This window comes from Capsicum annuum, chromosome 4 (genome assembly GCF_002878395.1).
Source record: "Capsicum annuum cultivar UCD-10X-F1 chromosome 4, UCD10Xv1.1, whole genome shotgun sequence".
NCBI classification, from domain to species: domain Eukaryota; kingdom Viridiplantae; phylum Streptophyta; class Magnoliopsida; order Solanales; family Solanaceae; genus Capsicum; species Capsicum annuum.
In genome coordinates, this window is record NC_061114.1 from 90,097,101 (window position 1) to 90,111,598 (window position 14,498).

Genomic DNA, 14,498 nt, shown 5'->3' on the forward strand with positions numbered 1-14,498 from the left:
GCAATGTCATCACCGACCATTCAATTAATACTCAACCTTAAGCAGAGATCGTCATATTCGTATGCTTGCACTGATAGATATGGTTTTCTTATGTACCACTAAGAATCAATCCAAGAAAAAGATAGATTTTGATGGGTCCATAATTTTTCAAATAGGATCAACTTTAAACCAACACTTGATACCCATTCACATCTGCTCTTTTTGCATACATAATACACAAAACACAAATAAAACATAATAATAAAACTTTTCTAAAACTACTAAATATGTCAGTTCGCTAGATAGCGTATAAGGGAATAGAACACAAGCAATAAACCCTTTAGGTTGCAAGTACCCCTACATCCATAACAATAACCATGTATTGCCCATAATGCACTAATTTTAAATTTCAAGAGAATAGGTGAGGACACACCTATTGTGCCCTAGGCATTTGTGTCACGTGACTATAAGTGTGCAACTGTATCAACATTAGTAGGATCCTCAATGGTATCATCAGGTTTCTTTGGTGCACTAACAATAGTAGTTGGTAGAGTAAAGTACCCCTTAACTATCTCAGTAATACCTAAATCTTTGGGTAGTCCACTTGTGGAGGCCCCCATGGATTTAGCTAACAATGCTTCTTCTCTTTGTTAATCAATTTTGTGTGCCTTTTTCCGTGCTTCTTTCAACTATCTTCTTTCCTTCTTCTTTCTGTTCTTCTCAACCACTTTTTTTTCTTCACTCTCACTCTTTTTTTTCTTACTTTTCCCTTTTGGATCAACTAGTTTCCCAATAATGTCATACAATATTTCTTCAGCTACTGGTACAATTAGATTATCTTCCTAAATAACATCAATAACTGAGACTACATTCATTTTTTTCAGTTGCTTAGTAGATTTATAAATGTTAAAGTTAACTTCTTGATCATTGATCCTAAATTTTAGCTCATTTACCTCTATGTTAACTAGCACTCTCCTAGTTTCTATGAACGACCTACACAAAACTATAGGTACCTCGAATTCCATATTGCAATCAAGAATTACAATGTCTCTAGGAAATACAAAACTGGGCACCTTCATAACTACATCATATGGAATCCCCACCAATTTTTTCACCGACTGGTCTGCTATCAGTAGTTGCATTGTAGTTGGTTTAGGAGTTCCTAAACCCCATTATTTGAAAACCGATAATGGCATAAGGTTAGTGCATGCTCAAAGATCACAAAACGCTTTAGGAAAGCTAAACACTTTAATTGTACATGGGATAGTGAAGGATTTCGAGTCAACTTTCTTCTGCACGAATGATCTAGTATTAACAACACTACTATGATGAAGATTGTCTAAAGGCTTGTAGTTAACTTTTATTTTCTTCATCATAATTTTCTTAAAAAATTTAATATATTCTACCATTTCTCTAATGCACCAACTAATGGGACATTTATTGTCGACTACTTCAACATATCAATGAATTTGCTAAACTTACCCTTGTCTTCTTTCATTATGAATCTATGTGGAAATGGTGGTGGTTTCTTTAGAATTCTTGTTAAAGAAGCCCCTACCACCATCTTTTTGTTCTTATTTACATCATTTACCTATTTCAAATTAGGTGGTTGTTCCACTTGTACACTCTTCTTTCCAAAATCTCCCAGCTTCTTAACTTTAATGGTGATACATCATATATCTCCTCTTCTAGCTCTACATCATCAATATAAGAGGGTTCTCTTAGAGATAGACCAATTAATTTGTTTTCATTCCTAGTGGTAATAGCCATAACCAAACCATCATTCATCGAGTTCTAAATTATGTTACTTGGTAAAGTCCCAATTCTTTTTTGATTGAACACTACTAATAATTGGCTCATTTGGTACTCTAACTCTCTAATAAATATGGTGTGTGATTCATCTAACTAACTCATGGTCAACAAGTCACTCTTTATTTCCCTAACTTTGGCATCTTTCCACTTTACTATTTTCTATAATTTGACTATCATATCTTTCATAGACACCTTCCCAAAATTATTTATAGTATTATCATAACTCCCAAGTAGTAAATATAATCCACTCTTATCATTCTTGTTCTTCCAGCTTCCTTGGTCATGATCTCTATGAAAAAATTTATGATAATAATTTTGACATTGACTTCCTTGGACACTGGCCCAAAAACTCCCTGGTTATTTTGATAGTTTGCGTCATCCTCAAAATCAGATCTGGTTTATCTACTATGTGACCCGCCCCATCTTTAACCTTCTTTACATTTTCTAAAAGTAAATTCTTTATGAGAAAATCCATTTGTGTTTTTATGTGAGCCATATCTTAGACCTGTTTTTTTTTCTTCAGTGTTGCTCCACTGACATCCCAATAGAATAAGTATTACTTGCTATCTCATAATCCCTAGTATGCCAAATATACTTATCTTTGTCATTTTTCTAATATTTTTATAGCCTCATAAAAGGTGAGATCCATGAAAGCTCCTGCAACAGTATTATCTATGGTTGGCTTTGTGTTTGATTTCAATACCTTATAGAACATCTCCATTAAATATTTATAAGTTAGCTTGTTGTTCAAACATTCCATTATCCTTTTTTTGAACCTCATCCATATTTCGTGCAAGGCCTTATTATGTGTCTTCATAAAGTAGCTGATCTCAGCCCTCAACAATAACATCTTAGAAGAAAGAAGAACCTTTTAGGAAAGCTCCTTTCAGCTGCCTCTTATTTTTTTATTGAATTGAGTGCGAGCTCATTTTGCTATAAAGTTGCCTCCTAGACAGAGATAGTGGAAATAGTCTCAGATGAATAGAATTTGTTTCAACTCTAGGATTGTCAAATGACTAGAAAATGTTGATGAAGTTAACCCAATATAGATTAATATCATCCCCAGGCAATCCACCAAATAACCCCTTCAAGTTGAGAAGCTGGATCATCATACTCGTGATATTAAATTTTACCCCAGGAGCCAATGGTGGTGGGATAATTTCTCATATAGCTCCAATTCCATAAAAATCAGCATCGTCATCATCTTCTAAAGCAAACTACACTTTAGGATGTTGATGTAATCTACCTCTTTCTTGCTAATTTTTATTTGCTTGTATGATATTTTCATCCCATTGTCTTTCTAGAGGGTAAGCCAACTCATCATCACCTAAGTCCTTATCATTTATATTCGGTACACATCGTGGTATTTCAACATTCTATTGGTTATCCTATGCATTTTCAAAAGCAAAAAGTTTTGCAGCCTCTTATTGTTCAACCATGCTTCCTATTCTTTGCAGTTCCAGGTTGAAAGTTAATAATGGCTCTCCTGACCACTGGGTTCATGAAATTCACAATAAATATCCTTCAATTATCAAAAATAACAATTAAAAGTAAAATTTGGAAACTTAAATAAGAATCAATTAAGACACATATCAATAATTGACACCCATATTCCTCTGAAATGGTGCTGAAATTTTAAATGCCCAAATTAAAACTCTATTTTAAAGCATAAGCAGAGGTTGTCAAATATATAACTTAACTATCTTAGGGTCAAATCCCACAAGGAATGTGGTGTTGATTAAGATGATTTGTGATTTGATTGACTAATATGCAACAATTTCTTTTAAATGAAGTTTTTTTTATCATAAGAGTTTAAAGCAAACATTTTGGTTTTGCTTAGAAACTCAAAGTTAATTTTGTGGAATCTCAAATCAAGAATGAATTCAAACTAGAGTTGTGATCGCTATGATTAATATAATTATTAAATAGCAATTATGGGGTATGATTCTCATAACTTGTGGGAAACGCCAAATTAGTAATGTCTATAGTTTATCTAAGTGTTTTCAACCTACTTAGATATGTCCCTCAACTTAGGGATACTTTCTATTCTCATTGATTTTATTTTGAGTTGATTAATCTTGATTTTATTTTGAGTTGATTAATCTTGTTACAACATTAACCATTGGATGGACAATTCATTTTTCTAATTCCTCGTTGATAATTCACAACCTTTAATTAATTTCTTGCTTTAAACAGACTAACATAAGGCATGTTCAATTGTTTGCAACCAATAAAAAACTATTAAAACAGCAGAATCATCAATATGAATCCCACAAGCACATGAATCTATCCTAAATTAAGAAATAAGCAAAATATTAATCTATCTCCCACAACTCTAGTTGTAGGGTTTAGTTCCTCATGATTATAAATGATATTTCAAAAGATTAATGCCTACTTCAAAAGAGTAATTCATACAAAAAATAAATCAAATGTTGTCTCTTTCAAAGTTTCACCAAAATTATCCAAAACATAAACAAAAGATAAATTCAAAACTTCAATGCCAAAAGCATACACTAACGATTTCTGGAAATAGTGCAAGGTGCTAAGGAAAACCTTAAAGCTACTATTTACATCCTTAAAATTAAAACATTAAAATTCAAATTGCAATAATTTTGCGCAACATTTGACAACAATATTGAGGGCTTATCACTTAGTTGATAGCTTGTCAGTCAATTCATCAACTAAGTTCTTCAATAACTAAATTTTGTCTCTGGTTGATGATGAAGCTGATGAATTATAACTTTGTTAATGGTTTATCAGTATATTCATCACTTAAATCTTCACACCCTACTTCAGGCTAACGGTTAAGCTGATAACATATTACTTAGCTGACAACATAGCACCTCTAGTCACCAAAACAACTTTTTATTCTTTTTTCTTTAGTTTTCTCAAACCATGACTTTTCCTTCATAATTAATGAAAATACTATTAAAAAAATACAAGTTTCTTAGAACTTTAAATTATTCCAAATTAAAACACTCAAATGTGTGGTCGAGAAACCATCACATCAGATTTCAAGAAGCATTAGTTCTTAGATTTGGAGTAGGGTGACATGTTAGATACGACCAATGTGGCTACGTTATTTTCCTAAGCTATCTATGCTATTCAGTTGTTGACTACTGAGAATGAGAGGATTCACCTCTTTTTTAAGGGTTTGAATTATAATTTTTAGGTTTTGTTTGTGCATATGACTTCTATAGGAATAAGGTTCAATAAATTTTATAACCATGTAGTTGGAGAGGGTAACTCAAATGAGTTAGGCTATAATATTAGCTAAGAAGTCTGACAATATTGGGAATTTTAGTGGGTTATAATCTAAGGGCCTAGCCAACTGGCCTTTCGGCCCATCCTTTTCAGTCAACCTTTCTAGCTTATACTATGGCTCCAGCTAATATTTCTTTATACCAACAGATTGTTAGGGTCCAGAGGGCTTATTAATATTCTGCTAGCTATCTTTTATTGAGCGAGGAAGTTACCATTATGGTATTGTGTGTCACTTTAAGAGGAAGTGTCTTGTTAGACTTAAAAATGCTTAGGTGGCTATAGCTCTAGCGAGTAAAAATGGATGAGACAATGGCAAGGGTCATCTATAGGATGGAAGGGGAAATCAAATATGTGTTTGGGGTAGTAGAGGAAATAGCAATACAGAGGGAGGAGCATAGTCGGTGAAGAAGCTAACTTAGATTGATGATTGGGCTAGTTGCTATATATTTTTGGGAAAGACTAATGCCAAGGTTCTAATGTGGTAATCACAGGTACTATTTCTAATTGTGACCAAATGGCTTCTATTGTATTTGATCCCGAGTGTACTTTTTCTTTATGTTTTTAATTTTTGGTTGGTGTGAATCTACCGTATGATGTAATTGATTACCATGTTTTTATGTCTACCCCAGTTAGTTAGTCTGTGGAAGTATCCCATGTTTACCATTCTTGTGTAGTGTTATTTGCAGGTTTTTAAACTTTAGGAAACCTAATTATTATGGATTTATTAGACTTTGATATAATTCTTGGTATGACCTGGTCATCTCCATATCATACTATTATAAACTATAATGCTAAGACAATGACTCTAACTATCCCTAAAAAGGATAAACTACAGTGGGCGAGAGCGTATAAGGCCAAGATGGTGAGAATTACATTATTTTTCTGGGCCAAAAATTTTGTAGGGAAGGGGTGTTTAGCATTCTTATCCCATCTTTAGGATGTATGTTTGGGGTCCTTTTCTATAGAGTCAGTTTGGTAGTTTTCGAATTCTAGGATGTGTTACTTTCAGATCTATCGGCGATGCCTCTTGATAGAGATATTAATTTCTATATTTACTTAGATTGGGCAATCTCCATATATAAATTCCTCCTTATTGAAAGAAAGTAGAGTTAAGAGAGCTCAAAGCTCAATTATAAGGACTACTTGAAAGGGTTTTATTCATCCCAGTATTTCATCTTTGGGTTCTTCAGTCCTTTTTTTTAAGAAAGATGGTACCTTGAGGATGTACATTGATTATAGACAACTAAGTAAGGTTAAAATAAGAAATACATATCCCTTGCCTTTCATAGATGATTTGCGTTACTAGTTATAAAGCAAATTAGTGTTTCTAGACAGGTTGTCATCAATTGAAAATAAGACCAAAAGGACATACGACTACTTTCAGAACTTGGTATGGAAATTATAAGTTTCTTGTGATGTCTTCTAAGATAGATAATGCTCCTACAACCTATATAATCTTGGTGAATGGTATCTTTAAATAATTCTTGGATTCTTTTGTAACGGTGTTTATTGATTATATTCTGTTCCACTTTAAGAATAAAAAAGAACATGCAAGTCACCTTTACATAGTTTTAGTTATTCAAAGGGAGAAGCAACTACTTGTTGAGTTTTCTTATATTCAGTGGTCTACTTGGGTCATGTGGTTTCTAAAAAAGGGGTGATAGTGGATCCCCAAAAGATTAAGTTACTTAAAAACAAGACTCGGCCTAGTTTAGTGACCGAGGTAAGAAGATTTGTGTATCTTGATAGTTATAACTGTAGGTTTGTCAAGAACTTTGCATTGATTGAAGCACACTTTAAAAGTTTGACTTTGGAGAAAGTGCCATTTGTTTGGTTAGATCAATGAGAGGAGATCTTTCAAAAGCTTAAGACGCCCTTGACTACTGCGCTTATCCATTGGTTATCAATTAAAGGTAAGGTCTTTTAAATGATTTGTGATTTTTCACTTTTGGGAATGGATTCTATGTTAATGAATGATAGGAATCTCATTGCTTATTCTTAGAGGACACCATCTTTATAGTGTCAAGTGTGAGGTCTTCACAGATAACCTTAACCTGTAGTTCATATTTACTCAAAGGGATCTAAATCTTTGGAAGCGAAAGTAGATGGAATTATTAAGGGATTATGATTTTACTATTCACTACCATTGAGTAAAGACTAACGTGGTGGACAAATAATTGAGCCAAAAAGCTGTAAGTATGGATAGTTAGTCGCTCTTGAGGGTGTCTAGGCGACCTTTAGTTAGAGAGTTTTAAACTATAACATCTTTGAGCATGCATTTTGGGGCCTCAAAAATGGATAGAGTGTTGGATACTACTGGGGTAAAGTCAACATTTTTAGAGTAGATTAAGGACAAGAAATTTGAGGCCGAAAGGTTGAATGCACTCTAAAAAAAGTGGTAAGTAAGAAGGTAGAGGATGCCACCTTTGATGTGAGTGAGATATTATGGTTTAAGATAAGGCTATATGTTCCTTGAGTTTATGACTTGATACACTATGTACTTTTAAAGGCCTATGGTTTGAATAATCTATTCATCCCAGTATGACCAAATGTACCATAACTTGAGACAACATTATTAGTAGCCTAAGATGAAGAGGGATATAACATATTATGTGTCTAAGTGTCAAAATTTTAAATAGGTGAAGTACATACATCAAAAGCCTATAGGGTTGTTTTAGAGAATACCTATACCTATGTTGAAATGAGAGCACATCACTATGGATTTTGTAGTAGGTCTTCCTAAGACTTTGGAAAAGTATGACTCCATTTGGGTAATAGTGGAGTGATTGATGTAATATTCTCATTTTTTGCTGGTTCATCTAGACTATATCTCTCAATACTTAGATAAAATATATGTCAGAGAGATAATAAGACTTCATGTGAAATATTTTTTATATATATGAAAAGTATACTTCCAAATATTGGGATAGGTTGCATGAGGAGTTAGGCACCAAGCTTAAGATTAGCATGACTTTTAATCCTCAAATATACAAGTAATCAGATAGGATGAATCATGAGCTAGAGGATATATTGAGGGCCCACATGATTGATTTTGGTGGTCATTGGGACAAGTATCGTCTTTTTTTAGTTTTCAAACAACAATAGCTACCACTCCAGCATTGATATGGCACTATTTTATCCACTTTATGGAAGAAAGTGTGGATCACTAAATGGCTGGTTTAAGGATTGTGATGTCAAAATATTGTGCGCTAACTTGGTAAAGGAGGATCAAGATAAAGTAAGGTTTATTTAGACCATGTTGTCAGAAAGAAAGAGTATGTATATCGTAAGGTATGAGACATCGATTTCAAGGTTAGTGAGCAAGTTTTACTAAAGGTGTCTCCCGTTAAGGGATTCATAAGTTTTTGACAATAGGGGCAAAATCAACCATTTGTATATTGATCGCTTTGAGGTTCTTGAGTTTGTAGGTCCAGTTGTATACATGTTGGCTCAACCACTGAGGTTATGGGGAGTCCATCTTATATTTCATATTTCTATGCTCAAGAGGTATGAATGGGATGTGGAGTACATCATTATGTGGGACTTAGTTCTTTTAGGTATATACTTGGCTTATGAGTAGGAACCAAAAATTATTTTAGATCAAGACTTTTGGATATTAAGGATAAAGGAATGTTATTCGATCAAGGTTTAATGGAAGAATCCACTTGGGATATCAAAAAGGACATATGATACAAGTACCCTTAATTATTTGAGGATACAAATACTATTTTCTCTCCTCTTTTGCCTATTTTTGTGTTAGATCATTCGAGGATGAATGATTGGTAAGATGGTATCATTTGTAACTACCATTTTGGTTGTTATATATAAACCTCTCATTGAAATTCTCGTATTAAAATCCTTTCCATATATAATGTTTTAAATTCAAGCTAGGCTAGCTTTGAGAAAAATTGAAGTAATGTATGGTCTAGAGAAATCTAGGCCTAGTTTGAGCAAGTTGGGTGGTCTTTGATTAGATTTCTAATTAGCTAAGATGATAACAAACTTGTAGGAATCACCCAATTGAATTTGGGTAAATAAAACTCCCAATAATAGTTATAGAATAAGAGGAATCATTTGGAATGTTTCTGGTTTAAGGCATAACATAAAAGTGGGATTTTTTGACAAAACTAGACATTTTGTCCCATGGATGCTACTTTAACTACTGACACACTTCTATAGTAACTTCCGTTATAGTACCTAACACACCACGATGCAACTACTGCTATAGCTTCTGACACATTGCTATAGGAAATAAATTACTACTATAACAACGGTTAGACTGGGTCAGTGCTAGCTATAGCTACATGTGCCACTATAGCGGTGAAAGTCATAGTTTAATTAAAGTTTTTCCCTAAAATAGTATATTTTTACAAAACTCATTCTGGATCAAAAGAAGAGCAATCTTTAGGTGAATATCACCAGATTTATTCATTTGGCTTTGCAAAGGTTAGAAATTCATCCCCGGTAAATTATAACATGTAATTAAGCCTTGGAAGTAAAAAATTATGGAGTTTGAGGGGGTTTTAGGGATGATTTTGGTTATTTTTGGGTGCTAGGGGGGATATTATATAATAAGCTAATGTATTTGATCATAATAGTTAATAAACTCTTGTATTTTATTAATTCACTAATTAATCCATTGAATTGGTAGCTTTAGGTGAATTACAATAGGAAAGCCCTAGAATGGATAAGGAATCATCATGAACTTGACCTTAAATAGTTAGGTGTGAGTTATAAGTCCCTAATGGTATTTTATTTCATTCATTAGATGTTTATAGTCATGTTCTATACCAAGATCAAATGGAATTGCATGGAAGGTCAAGCACCGACAAAGATGAGTTGTGCAAGCTTGGTTTTAGGTAAGTGATGGAATTGTGTTCAATCCAACTTATGCTATATATGCATGTTAACTACTTGGTAGTGTGTCTTGTTAGTGCATGTTGTTTTATGTGGTCAACGCACACAATTCTTATATTTTTGTATGATTTTGACTTACATCATTGCTTAATATGAAATGTTTTGATATTTGAACTGTTCTCATAGGCTATTTTTTAAACAAGATTAGTAGAAACTTATGTTAGAGATTTAGTAAACAGATGGACATTGTCCCGTACAGGTGATAACGCTCAATCTACAGCTCTCGTGGGAGTGTAAAGCGGTCGTTAGCAAATATAGAACCCAACCTGGGTTGGGTATCGATCCCACAGAGAATAGCTTGGCCAACAAGCAAGAGAAATTACTAGACTTTTAGTGCAAGTCTCGTAGGAAAGGGGGGATTGTAGTATGTAACCAAAACAAGAATGTAAGAACTGAAAATAGCAAAATAAAGAGAGATTGTCACGTGTGTTGTAAACAATGAGAATTGAGGCGTTGGGGTTATGTCCACCTTCTGAGGTATACGTCTCTATTGGCTATGAGTGTGTAGAGTCTTGACATGTAATTGCTTATAGAGAATTGTAGTCGATGGTAAATCCAAGCGTCTCTCGACCTAAACAAGGACTATTTCACTTTAACTCTCTCGAGCTTAAAGCGTGACTAACGGTACGAATTCTCCAAGAAGTTAGTCCAGGTACGGCACTAGCTTTTTAATAGGAAAGGGTGTCCTACTACCTTGACATTATCTCTTTTCCAGACAAATAACTTTTCTCTCGAACAAGTCAGATGTTAGACTGGCGTTGGTCTATGCGTCTTCTTTTCTAGACAAATAACCTTTCTCTCGAACAGGTTAGATGTTAGAATGGCGTGTTCTTGTGTTTGAACCGCAAAGAATGTAGATTTAAGATGAAGAGAATAATGATATAAGCAATATACTTGTCTTGAACTCACAAACTCATAGCTATAGATAGTAACTCATTCGGCTTCCATAACCCCAACTAAGAGATTTAGTTACCCATGAATGCGAAGGATATCACGTTTTGCATGGTGGATGGCGTGAATAGTAGGTGTTTGGCGTGTGGTTTTAGTGATTCCGTAGCAAGTAACGATTCTCTTGTTGTGGAATTTAAGAGTAGAAGAATGAAGAATTGAGAATGGGTTGTAGGAAGATGTCTTAATTGTAAGGAGATGAATGAATTGTCAGAATGTCTCCCTCCTTGAAAATCTCTAACATGATAGGGTATTTATAATACTCCTATCCTACTCCTACTAAACTAATAAAATAAATAACCAAATCCTAATATACTAATGAAATCCTTGACCCAATTGTACTAGGGTAAGGTTACAAAATTATAATCCAAATAGAATGATGAAACACATAACCTAATTGCACTAGGTTAATGTATTATGGCAAAAATCCAGCTTTGTGTCTGTAAGTCCCAAAGTCTTCAGAAATGCTGTTTTAGCCCGGGACAGATTTTCCATGCAGCAGATTTAGTCCTTTATGCGTCCAGCTCCTTTCCATCTCGTTTGTGAGCTTTCTTTTGCGTCAAGTAAGCCATAAATTGCTGTATTTTGCATCATTTATACCTGAAACTTTCCTAATCACATTTGTTAGCTCATTTACAGGAAAAAGGACTAAAAGTGTACGAAATAGATAATTAGTTCTCGAAACTAGGCTAAAATATGGGCAAAATATATTGATATAGGCGCGTAATTTCGCCTATCATCAACAGGTTATGGCTAAAGGGTAGATATTTCACCCAATCATGTATGCATGAGAGTCATGTGAGTTTGATGGTTCCATGATTGAACCAGGAATAGATTTTATGCTTGATAATTATTTACATGTCTTGATGTTGGTATGACTTAACTTGATTGGGTAATAATATGTTGACTTTTTGATTTAATTCCTTAGTGAAATACATGATAATCGTATTGTTAATTGTATGTTGGTTGTCCTTCGATTAACTAGTTGTACAATAATTTAGTTGTGTCCTTATTCTAATCTTAGGTTGGCCAAATTACCTGACCAGTACACCATTATTTTTTGGTGTACTGATACTACACCTGCTCTTAATTTTTTTAGTGCAATACATATTATGTTGGCTCCTGCGAGATCTCATTTATGATTCTGCAGTATGGGTGCTACACATGACAGGTTTGTGTTGTAACAAAAAGGGAACCCTAAACGAGGAAATACAGCCGCACCATCAAAGAGGAAGACTAAATCTCATGAAATTAAATACAATCTCATTGATGAGACTCTATTATTTGACAAAGGGTGTTTGTAGGAATAGAAAATCAAGAATAATGAGACTTTACTTGTTCCTAAAAATATATGGCATAGGGAAAAAGAACAAATTGCATCATAGGCTTCACCTCGAGCTGCACCATAGGGTACTACATACGCACCATCTATCTCTCCCTAGTTTGAAAAGGGAAAAGTATCATTTGGTTTATGAAATGGTGATCAGGCTAATTCTTCAATGTATGATTTAAGGGAAAGGAGTTTAATAGATATATCAACCTATATAGCTAAGGTAGAAGTAAGGAGGGTTTAATTAGCCATTGTTTAGGGAAATAAAAGGAGGTATGTTTAGGATATAAAAGAGATTTATGATAGGTACGTGCCACAACTGAGAGAGTATAGCTAAAGAGAAATACATTTAAGGAGCGCCATAGTTAAACTGCTAATTTGGTTGGGATTTTGGAGTTACGGGCTACATTTGATCAATACAAGATTAGCTAGATAGGGGAGATACAAGGTAGTTATAGTCCAGAGTTGGTTCATGAGTTTTATGAATTTTATTCCACCTTATTATATATGAGCACCCCAATAGGGTGGAGAGCAAGGGACTAACCTCTATTAGCTAGTATACTAGAGTGAGTTATGATGGTAGATATCTCCAAGATTTACTACCTTTTATTTGAGAAACAGTATAAGGTCATATTAAGAACAATTGAGTTTTATCGCATCTATGAATGATAAAAGTTAAAAAGAAAATAAGAAACATAGAACGTTAAATGGATTTGTTAAGATGGATTTTGGGATTCATCGTTGAGCTAGGGGTAGAGACTGACAATTTTTTTTAGAAAATTTGAAAGAAAGAAATCATTCCTAATCTTTATAGGAATGTTTTGGTGGGCCCATTGTGTAGACTCCCTTTAGTCTAATGGATGCTAATAACACACATACTAACGACTGAGTAGTATTGTAGGAAGTACTACTGTTGGGTATAGCATAAATCCCGCATTACATTATTGATGAGGCCTATGAGAGGTCTTTATGTGATAACACTAGAATCCTATTCCCTTATATGGTACATTAATTACATAGATATTTAGGTATGATATACTACCTACCAATGATCACTTAATAGAAATTACCCTAATTCAAGATGTAAGATTGATTTAAGATGAAACCAACCAAGTTGCCTAGAGGAGAACACAATTGTCTAATTCATCTGGTATTTTCTTATTCGATGGGATCATTGAGAGGGGCGAGTAGGTTGGCACCCCAACACGATAGTGATATAGAGGCCATTGTACTGTAGACCAAGACTACAAGATCTATGTTTAGTGAGGCAATAATAAACACTACATTCCCTTCTACAATAATTCTTCTGAAATCTAAGCCTTCAACATTCATTCCCATAATGCTACCATGTCATTCCATTTCTAGTATGATTATAATGTCTAAGATTTTCTACAATAATTGGTAGGGAGACAGATTCATACGGACATACTATCAGTTCGCCTAGTTGTTAATGCAAACGAAACCATGGGTCCAAACTCCTATAGAGGACACTATGGCAAGAGTTAAGAGTTAGTTGAGGATAGTTATAAATTGATTTATCAGAAAGATTCATGAGATATTGACAGTTTTGAGAAACAGATCACTGACTATCTTTACGAGGTTTCAAGCTCTGATTTTTGTGGCTTGAGGGAGGAGGTTGCATAACTATGGATAAAGGTCAATTCTTTGGTAGCTAGACACTTTCCATTTATTCCACCCATACCTAAAGCAATTCCATCCATCCCTACATTAGCGGTGGATATTTTTGTGAATGATGACCTCATAATTGATAGAGGTAAGAGGGCATGGAGCTATGAGTACCATAGTTATATTGATAGGGAATTTGAGTAGGATTTAGAGAGGGCATTTATGGCCTTTGGGATAGCATATCATATGTATATCATTACACTTAAGCAGAGAGAATTAGGAGCATCATCTAGTTAGGCACCACTACTACCATCACATTTAAATGCTCTAGCCACCACCAATGCTAATATTGTTTTAAATATATTAGCCAAAATTGGTATGGAATGATTAGAAACTTTAAGACCCCACCAGCTGATAGACTATGCCTGGCACCTTGATCATCCTAAGTTTGTCCTTACCCCTCACTATTTTTTACTACATATATGTAATTAGGAAACTACATGTTCTCAAAGTTGGGTGGCGGTGTACCACTATTTAGGGTTTGTGTAGTTGTGTTTCTTCCCACCACAAATATTCTTTCATAGTATAACTGACATGTTTAGGTTTTTATATTTTTGATGTA